The sequence below is a fragment of the Fringilla coelebs genome (genome assembly GCF_963513975.1).
Source record: "Fringilla coelebs genome assembly, chromosome: 1".
In the NCBI taxonomy this organism is placed as follows: Eukaryota; Metazoa; Chordata; class Aves; order Passeriformes; family Fringillidae; genus Fringilla; species Fringilla coelebs.
Window position 1 is genome coordinate 130,908,015 of NC_140028.1, and position 10,563 is coordinate 130,918,577.

Consider the following 10,563-nt stretch of genomic DNA (forward strand, 5'->3'; position numbering starts at 1 on the left):
CATATTAGAGTCCTCTACATACTTCTCCAGTGTGAGTCCTTCTCACAGGCTACAGTTCACAAACTCCTCCAGCAAGGGTCCCTTCCACAGAGTGCAATCCTTCAGGGACAGGCTGCTGCAGTGAGAGTCCCCATGGGGTCACAAGCCTTACCAGGAAACCTGTTCCAATGTGGGCTCCTCTCTCTACAGGGCCATGCCAGGAGCCTGCTCCACCCTTTCCCATGGGGTCACAGCCTCCTCTCAGGCATCCACCTACACTGGTGTGGGGCTCCTCCATGGGCTGCAGGTGGATCTCTGCTCTACCATGAACCTCATGGGCTCAGAGAGACGACTGCCTCACCATGGCCTGCACCACAGGCTGCAGGGGAATGTCTAATCCAGTGCTTAGGGTACCTCCTTCTTCTTCACTGGCCTTGGTGTCTACGTAAGTTGTTTCTCTCACATGTTCTCATCCTCTGTTCTGCAGCTGCAGTTACTTTTTCCCCCCTTAGGTTACCTGAGAGGTAACAGCCATTGCTGATGGGCTGGGCCCTGGTGAGCCATGGTCCATCCCAGACCCAGCTGACACTGGCCCCATTAGACACAGGGTAGGATTCCTGCAGCTTCTCACAGAAACCACCCCTACAACACTCCTCCCCATCCTGCTACCAAAGTCTTGCCAGGCAAAGCCAATGTAATTGTAGAACAGGAATAAAGTCTGAAAATTAAGGAAGCAATGAGGAGAGGCAGGCTAAGAAGGAGCAAAAAGAAACCACAGGTTGCTGTCTTGGGAGCAATCAACAACAGACCACACAGAACCTTCTCCTGAGCTACCATATAAGAGCTGATACGATGGTAATTAATCATCATATTAACCAGCCATTGGATAGTAATATCGCATGTGTGGTGAACAACTTCCCACAATTAAAAGCAGCTTTGTGTTTTAGAAATTAGAGGAAGCTATTAGAAGAAGAGGCACTTTTCATTTCAGCTTTGATTAGAAGGTACAAACTCACCAAAACTGGACTCCGAAGTTAAAACAGAAAGCACTATGTGAAAGTGACTACAAAGTTAGGATTCAAAGAAAAGATTCTAACAGTGAATTTTTCTAGCAGAGGCAGAGCACAAAGATTTTTATGCATGCACTCAAAAAAACATTGACTTTTTCCTTACCATGTGACCTGAAACATACTTAACACATGACCAAACTACCAGTATGTCCTGTATCAGGATGGGTTTGCACCCAGGAACATGGGTTATCTTATCTAATGAGATAAGAGATGTAACTGGGTATGACAGAACATGTGTGCTTTCACCATGCGATTACAGCGTCCCATTTCAGTTCTTACCATGTAAGCAGAATGTGCTGCAAAACTTAAGAGATTGAAAGGGAACCACCATAAGGAAATGGGCTACCAGTACCATTTAACCATGCTGCAGCCTACTTTCAGTTTTAGTCCAAAGGATCCTGGGGAAAGTGGGCACACAGGACTTGGATGTGATGAATTGCTCTGGTAAGCTGAATTTGGCCTGCTGGCCAAAGTTTCTCATTGCCTGTTCTAAGGAAAATACAGTGTGAGTAACAGAAGCAAACTAACAGACTTCATTAAAAACCCTCAGGGAACAGGCTGACATGACTTTTAGACAAGCAATCTAAAAGATGTACAATAGCAGAGTGCTAGCAGTTACTGAAAGGGACTATATTAAATGCACAACTGCAATTCAGAGGCAAGAGCATATAACTGCAACAGGAGAGCCTTCCTGACCTGAAAAATCACACAAGATTAAAAAAATAAAATGTTATGTGCATGGCTAAGGAGCACTATAAAAAGACAAAGAAACAGTGCCATCGTGTAGGGATAAAATCAGAACAAGGATGGTACAGAAGTGAGTTTGTAACTACTGAAGAAGATAGATGGCAACAAGTAAAAGTTCCATAAATACAATAAAAAGACAAAAGACAGAAGGCAAGGTTTACAACTTCAGAGGAAAAGGAACAAGTTATAACTCAAACTGTTGTTAAACATCTGTATTTCAGCCTTCAGCAGAAAAGTTAACTGTGAATAGGTATTTGAAGAAATTCCTTCTACAGGGAGACAGATGGTGAGGTCAAAGTGGAAAAGGTAAGTTAAGAGTAAAGGATTAAGTTAAAGATAAGACAAAAATTTTCAAGTCAGCAGACAGTTATGAAATCAGCCCTTGATGCTTAAAATGCTGACCAAAGTGACATCTTCAGAGCTAAAGAGATGACAAGACAGGCAGACTAGCACATATTGCTTAAAGAAGGGAGGACGACTAATGAAAACAAAGACTTGTTAGCCTAACTTCAGCCCCTGGACAGATTTTCCATCAAGTTATTGTGCAATCAATTGGTAAATAAATAGGAAGCAGATGATAAGAAGCAGCTGAGGTGGGTTGTTCAGGAAGAGATTTCAACAAAACCAACCTTCTTTTAGGAACTAACTAATTTCAGAGTTATAAAAAATAATAAAAGTGACAAAGATTTGACATATGCTCTTAAATTAGCTAAAAGAACATCACAGAACTATGCCAGCCAGATGGTGACACACATGAAAAACTGCTTCTTGAAAAGTAACTCCGGGAAGAGAAAACCGAACCAACGCAAGCCGGGCCACTGCAGCGTGACCCCCCCGGCTCGGGCGGGCACTTACGGGGCGCGGGCTGAGGCGCGGGGCTGGCGGCAGGCCGGGCGCGGGCCGGTGCCCCCTGGGCGGCAGCACGGTGCGGAGATCCAGCCCGGAGCAGCTCGGCGGGGCCCCGGTCCGGGCCGGCATCTCCAGCTGCAACGACAACACCGCCCGTGACAGGAGCGGCGGCCCCACCGCCCGCCGGGCACAGCCGGGGCAGCGCTGCCCGGCCCGCCCGCCGCGGGGCGGGGGCTCGCCGGCCCCGCCAGGTACCGGAGCGCCCCCGCGGCCGCCCGAGGCCGGGCCGCACCGCTCCGTGGGGCGCCGGCACCGTCAGAGCCCGCCCGGAGACGGGGCAGCCGCCGCGATGGGCAGCAGGGAGAGCCCCGCGGGCGGCGGCTGCGCCGAGGAGCGCCCGGCAGGGATGGGGCCCGGCAGGGATGGGGCCCGCCCCGGCCCAGCCCGGCCCCGGCGCCGCTCACCTCCGCCCGCCCGCCAGGAGCACCGCGCCGCCGCCGCTCCTCCTCGCACTCGGGCCCGCAGTGCCGGGCGGGCGGGGAGGCGGCGCCTCTCCTGCCGCTCCGACCCGCCCCCTGCGGCCGCTCCGCCACCGCCGCCGGGGCCGGGCGGCTCCGGGGGGCCGGGGAGCCTCGGTGGGTGATAGCTGATCAGGAGCCGGCGGTGTGTCCTTGCGGACAGGAGGGCCGGTGGTATCCTGGGGTGCATCGGGAAGCGTGTGGCCAGCAGGTGGTCTTACCTCTGTATTCGGCCCTGGTGAGGCCACATCTGGAGTGCTGAGTCCATTCTGGGCTCATCAGTGCAAGAAAAACTACTGGAGAGGGTCCTAGGGACACAACAAGGATGATGAGGGATCTGGAGCATCTCTCTTATGAGGAGAGACTGCGGGAGCTTGGCCTGTTCCGGAGAAGACTGAGAGGGAGTCTCATCAATGCATATAAATATCTCAAAGACAAGTGTCAAGAGGGTGGTGCCAGGTTCTTTTCAGTGGTGCCCAGCTACAGGACAAGGAGCAATTGCCATAAACCAAAACTCAAAAATTTCCACCTCAACATGAGGCAAAACTACTTCATATTGAGAATGGCAAAGCACTGGAACTGGCTGCCCAGGGATGTTGTGGAGCCTGCCTCTGGAGACATTTAAAACCCACCTGGATGCTTTCCTGTGTAACCTGCTCCAGGGTACCCTGCATTGACAGGTGTTGGTTAGAAGATCTCCAGAGGTCCCTTCTAACCTCAGCAGTTCTGTGCTTCTGTGTTTCTGTGATCTGTGACAGCACAGAGGGTTGGTATAGAGGAAGAGGGCTGTAGATGGTTCTGCAATGCCCTCAGCTTTGGCCACTGTCACTGTGCTCCAGCCCCTCTGGCCTGCACAACACCCCCAGCACAGGCAGAGCTGGACACAGGAGCAGCTGTGAGCAACTGGCCTGTCCTCAGCAGGAATCTGTCACCAGCCGCCTCTCCTTATCCTCTCCTGGCAGAAGGGTACTGCTGCAACCTGTGCCAGCTGCAGGGCTGTGGAATTGTACAATCACGTGTCACAGAATGGCAGGGTTGGAAGGGATCACAGAGTCCCAACACCCCTGAAATGAGCATGAACATCTTCCACTAGATCTGGTTGTTCAGAGCTCTGTCCAGCCTGACTGAATGTTTCCAATGATGGGGCACCCACCACCTCTCTGGACAACCTATTTCACCACCTTTCTCATGAAAAATTAATTCTGAGGGGGTGTTGGGTGTCCCTGCAGCCCAGAACAGTTTTCCAGGTTTGGTTAGTGGGGAGGTCACTCCCCATGTTTGCTGTGTACTCAGTATACTCTGTGTAAGTGGGAGTCGTGCTCTAATTTCAGTGTTACTCAAAATAAGAAACATGGATAAGCCACATAAAAGCAAAGCTGAGCCCCAAGATCTGAATTCTATCTTGTTTGACGTGGAAATTTCCAGTTGAAGACCAATGGAGCTTTTCCCTGAAAAAGCATAGCTTCTGATTTTAACATCTTCTGATTTACCTAATAAACTGTACCGTTCATTAAGCTATGCTGTGCGTGTAACAAGGTATAATCCTCAAGTCTTTGTTTTTAATGCATTTCAAACGGACCAATCCATATGAAAATGTGTCTCTCGTGTTGCAGTAAAAACTGATGAATGCACAGGTGATTGAAAAGAAGCCATATGATGACACTGAAACACTGAAGGTGACAGTTTTCATCTTTTGTGTGTACATGCTGTCTTGTTTCTATAATGTATTAACCGAGGACTTCAGCAAAAGTAACTGTGCAATCAGTACAAACATTTGTTTCTACATATAATCATGACAATGATTCTATAGAGTTTGGAAAGATGACTGTGACACTTTTCTGTTGTAGGTCAGAAGCCATTCATTACCCTCCTCAATTGTTAAATAATTATTTTTCTTCATGTTGAAAACATAGATTTTTTAAAGTATTTTTTAAATTGGTCAACTGGTGCATGGAAATAATATTGCTTCATTTTCCAAACTGCATTTTCAGCTCCCAGACACTTAGGACTGAATTGCTACTCCACAGAAGAAAACCAAAAAGGTGAATCCATTGACAGACCACTCAGAACTGAATTGGTGCTTTCCATGGTGAGAACTGGTATTTCAGCTCTTAATTTTCTTGTTCTAATATTCTCCTTTGCTACGGATTCAAAAGTCATTACCCCAGGCTTGTTTTTTGGTAGCCAGTACAGCTACAACAGTATGAGCTCAAAAATTTTAGTCCAGCCAAAAAATATATGAAAACAAAAGAGCAGAATGTTTTTTCCTGCATTATTTGTGGCTGATTCTTTTTATGTGCTGCTTTATATGACTCCTGTTATCAGAAAAGTATTTACATGAAAATGAGCACTTGAGTCACGTGCCTCAAAATGATAATGTATCACACAAAATCAGGGCACTCACAGCCTTATAATTCTTGATTTATTTGAGTTAAAGCCTTAATAAGAAGGCTATAAATTAGAATGTTTGTCATTGCTTTTCTGTGGGATTTTTTAAACATTATTGCAGCATAATGTCTTGAACCGAAGACTCCAGCATTTAGGAGTTGATCATTAGATCTGTGTTGATTCTTTTAACAAGTAGGGAGCTTTTTTCTTATGCAGGTATGTGACTAACAATGCAGGATTTGTTACTTGGTTTTTGAGCAGCTGTTTGGCCTTGTGAGTACTCTCTAGCTGCATTTTCATGGGAAAGCATCACAGGATCTGTCCTCCAGCCTCCACTATGTAGGGTGTGCCAGCTCTGACCCTGGTCCTTCATTCCTAACCCACAACCCCAAGGATATGATTCAGTGTCGTTTCTCACTTCCATTGTTAGTTTCTTCTCCAGTTGTTTCTTGTCTTGCTATGTGCAAACCTATCTGACTTTAGCCTTTGGCACATGCGTAAATGAGGGAACTCTTTGAGATGTGGTCATTTACAAGACCAGAATGGACACCACTAACTTGGTATCTAGTACATTTAAAATATAGAATTGAGGCAGTTTGATGGATTTTGAAGTTTTGCAGTTTGAAAATGCTTGTTTGAAATTGGGACTAAAACAACTACAGCCTTCCTTCCATTGCTGTGTAACTGATCTGTTCAAACAGGAAAAGCATAGAGGGCCCTATTTTGCATGGAGATTTGCATGAGAGCAAGGGTGTACAAATACCTTTTATATACTTAAGCTCTCAGCACAATTGGATCATGTCTCTGTAGTAAGAGGATGAAATTGGATAGTTACAGTTCTCTCAAATGATGTACCAAGAGCTATAGTCAGTGTAGTTCTCAGGTAGCCTGTTAAATTACTATCTTAAACAATCTGTTAAAATAGATTATTTTCTCTTAGCAGGTGTTTTTCTTTTTTAGCAAAGTCCAGGGCAGCATTATATTTCTTCCTTTAAGGGATAGAACATAACAAAGGACTTTCCAAATGGTAAATGGAACAGATATTCTGGTTCTTCCTCTTGGCAATGGGAAAGCAAAGCCCTGGGGATTTCCTTGTGGCAAGAGTATGAAAACAAACACATAAAATTTTGCTTCCTATCAGGGCAACAAAACCAAATAGAATGATTTTTGGCATACTATGCTCAATACAGCTAATTTTATAACCTAGCAGAAAAATACAGTGTTTCCTAGCCAGGAACATTTAGACCAACTAATTTTTTTCTTATGGCAGCCTGCAATTACTCTAAAAATAAAACGTATACTTCTCACCCATTCTTTGTCAGGACAACATGAATCTGAAAGATATGTTATTGTTTACTTGAAAAAAAAAGGGTGTTTTTGTTGAAATAAATAGATTATTCAAAATAACACCACCTTACTATTAATTAAATGAAGAACAAAAATGAAAAGTAAACATCTCAACTAAAGTCTCTTCCTTCACTTGTTGGATTTCATCAGTTTGTGATGTCCCTTTTTCAGTAACTGTTCAGGTATTACTACTTCTTCAGACCTTGTAGGTTCTGAGTTTCAGTAATCAAAAACAAGGAAAGAAGCACTAACTGAAAAAACTAAAACCATTTAGATATTTTTTGAGAAAGGGAAAAGAGAAGAATGTAGTAAAGAAAAAGGAAAGGAAAAAAAAAGATAAAAAAGAGAAAGAGTGAAGGAAAGAGCAGAAATGCCTTTATAGAGCACACTTAATAAACTATAGTTAAGAAATACTGGCAAGTCATGTGAAACAAGACAATGCATCTCTTTCTTCCCAAGAGAAATTACAAAATAAGGGTGATTCACTTACAGTAGAGGACTAGTCTTCCCCTCCTTTTTCCCCCACACAAGAAAAAAAAAAAAATCCAGGTTTACACTTCTATTTCTCAGGCAATCCAAGAAGAAAAACAGTGAGAATTGTTTCTGATTTTATGATCTATCTGATTAAATTTATTCACCAGAAAGAAGCTGAATGAAGGAAGGAAGGAAACCTTTCCTAGGTTTCTCTGACTGTGGTTTTCCATAGGTATTGTGATGCCCAGTTGAGGGGTTTCAGGACCTTTATTCTTGGTTTCATGTGGAAAACAAATTCATATGTAACCTTTCCACTTCTCCTTGAAAGAGCATTTGCTTTGTGGTGTAAGTAAGAGGTCAGAATTTTTTTTCTTGATTTATGGCTGCTCATCTTTAAAGGTATCTACAAAATGAGACAGTAGGTTCTAAAAGTATGATCTTATGGCTGCAATAATTGTTGGACCCAAAGTCAGAGGAAAAGTAGATTATTTTTCTAATGCAAACAATTGCATCCAGACCAAAGCTTTCAGTCAGTTGACTTCCTAATGAAGAACAGACATACCCTCCTTCCTAGTGAAGTATTGATATTGCAAAACTGAAAAACTTATTCAAAATAAGTGGGTTCACTAATAAGTTCATTAATACTTGCCTGAATACTAAAGCAGCTGAGGAAAACATAGGCTGGATTGTGGCTTGGCCACCATTTGACCACCTAAGACTAGTGTGTTTTACTTTTTTAGCTCTTTAATTTCAAAGTTCCTTCACAAAGCTGCATACCACTGTTTTTTCTTGAGAGCAGAAGTGAAAATCAAGATCACAGAATGTTTTAGGTTGGAAGGGATCGCAGTGAGTCATCTGGTCCAACCACCCTAGCCATGCAGGGTTATCCTAGAGCACATGGCACAGGATTGTGTCTAGGGGGTTCTTGAATATCTCCAGTGAGGGAGACTCCACACCCTCTCTGGACAATCTGTTCCAGTGCTCAGTCACCTGCACAGGAAAGAAGTTCTTCCTCATATTCAGGTGGAACTTCCTGTGCATCAGTTTCTGAATGTTGCCTCTGACCTTCAGGCCTCTCTTGTACTGATGAGCCCAAAACTGGACACAGCACTCCAGATGTGGCCTCACCAGGGCTGAATAGAGGGGCAGGATCACCTCCCTTGACCTGTTGGCAATTCTGTTCCTAACGCACCTCAGGATACCATTGCAAGGTCACAAGGGCACTGCTGGCTCACAGACAGCTTGTTGTCCACCAGGACCCCCAGGTCCTTCTCCTCAGAGATGCTTTCCAACATTTGAGCCCCCAGTCTGTACTGGTGAGGTACTATACTGTGTATTTTGTATCATTATGGTGGTGAAAACATAAAAATATTTAATACTAATGGACTAATTAATACTAAAATTAATATTACTGTAATACCATTATTACATGTACCTGGTCTTCAGTTAATTGATTCTGAACATGAATGGGATCATGCTGGCTGTGTAAAATATTCCCCGACAAACAAAAATGAACCCATAATTCAGTAGCAACTTAGCGCTGTAAAAAGAAAATCTGTGTTTATAGAGCAATGACATACTAATTGAGTTCCCAGTCCTGTGAAGAATTATGTAGTTAATTCCACAGATATGGACTGAGATCACCGAGTTGCTACAGATCCTAAGAGTTAAGCAGTTTTCCACTATCAAGGCAATGGTTTTTTCTTTAGAATTTAAATTGTCATTCCTAACATATTTGTTTTCCAGCCATGAAACTTAAAGGAATGTATTAGTCTGAGTGATTTACTCTTGATGCAAGGGAACATAACAAACCATACTTGGTCAGACCAATAGCCTATCTAACCCACTAATGATGTTCAAGAGCAGCAAAACAAAATGCTGTTTAAGGAGAGTATGCAATCTTGGCCACTGTATTTTGTACTCTCCTCCCAAATCCATATTTACCCTAGTGACATCATAGGGTACATACCTACAAAGCCCTTTTGGTGTTTCTTTAGGGGCTGTTGTTTCTGGGTTTGTCTAACCTCCTTTTGAACCTGTTCATTCTGTTTGCCCCCACAGTCCTGTGTGGCAGCAAGGTCCAGAATTTGTTCACTGCAAAAAGATGAACATTCTTAATCAGTTGTAAACTGATTTCCTACTATTTCTATTGAATCCCTTCTATTCCTGGTAAGGTAGATTTGGTTAAAAATAGTTCTGTGGGCTTATCTTGCCCACTGTCTTCAATATTTTGTAAATCTTTATTTAATCCCCTTCCACCTTCTTCCCTCTCTTTGGAAGAGCTCCCACCTTTTTAGTCTCTTCCTTTCATTCAGCTGCTCCACACGCTGCTCATGTGAGAAGCGCTTCTCTGTATTGCTGGGTTAAATTATCAAAGCCTGATTGTGGCAAAAACAAAGACCCAGCGAGGCTCAGAGGAGCAGTAACAGGCAAAGGAAGCCCAGCAAGCTTATCAATGAAAATGAAGCCAAATTGCCTACTGACAAGACTGTCTAAGGGGAATGACCAGATCAATGTCACTGGGGTGAAACCTGCCAGGGTCATCAAACAAAGAAACTGTTTCCCCTGAATGTAATGTGAACTGAAGAGGTGTTTTTTTAAAGAGATGTGGGACTTGATATGCAAGGAAAAAAGAATTATCTGAAAATTACTATTGCCTGTTTTAGGGAGATTGTAAGAATGTGCAAGGCTTTCTGCCAGATGTTTAGGGAGGGATCAAAAGGTGGTGAAAGGGAGGCATCAAGGAGTATAAGGTTGGAATGGAATGGAATGGAATGGAATGGAATAGAATAGAATAGAATAGAATAGAATAGAATAGAATAGAATAGAATAGAATAGAATAGAATAGAATAGAATAGAAGGGGGTATTAAATTATAATGAAATCATACCCCACTTCCATCTCCCAAACTTTTTGTAGGTTCAGTTTCCCCCTACTTCATTCACTCATCCTCACCTCATTCTAGTGTGTCTCATTCCTACTTACCCTCTGTACTTCATTTTCTCTTCCTCACCATTGGCATTCCCCACCACCAATTTTCCCTTATGTTTTTAGCACCTTGGTGTCAGAAAGGTGTAAGAACTCAATTATGTGGAAGAGTTTCCAGGGATGTTGTGCTGGTTTTGACACCAGTAGGAAACTACCCTCCAAATACACCACTCCCTTTACCCTGTCCCTTCTGGTAAGGGAGGG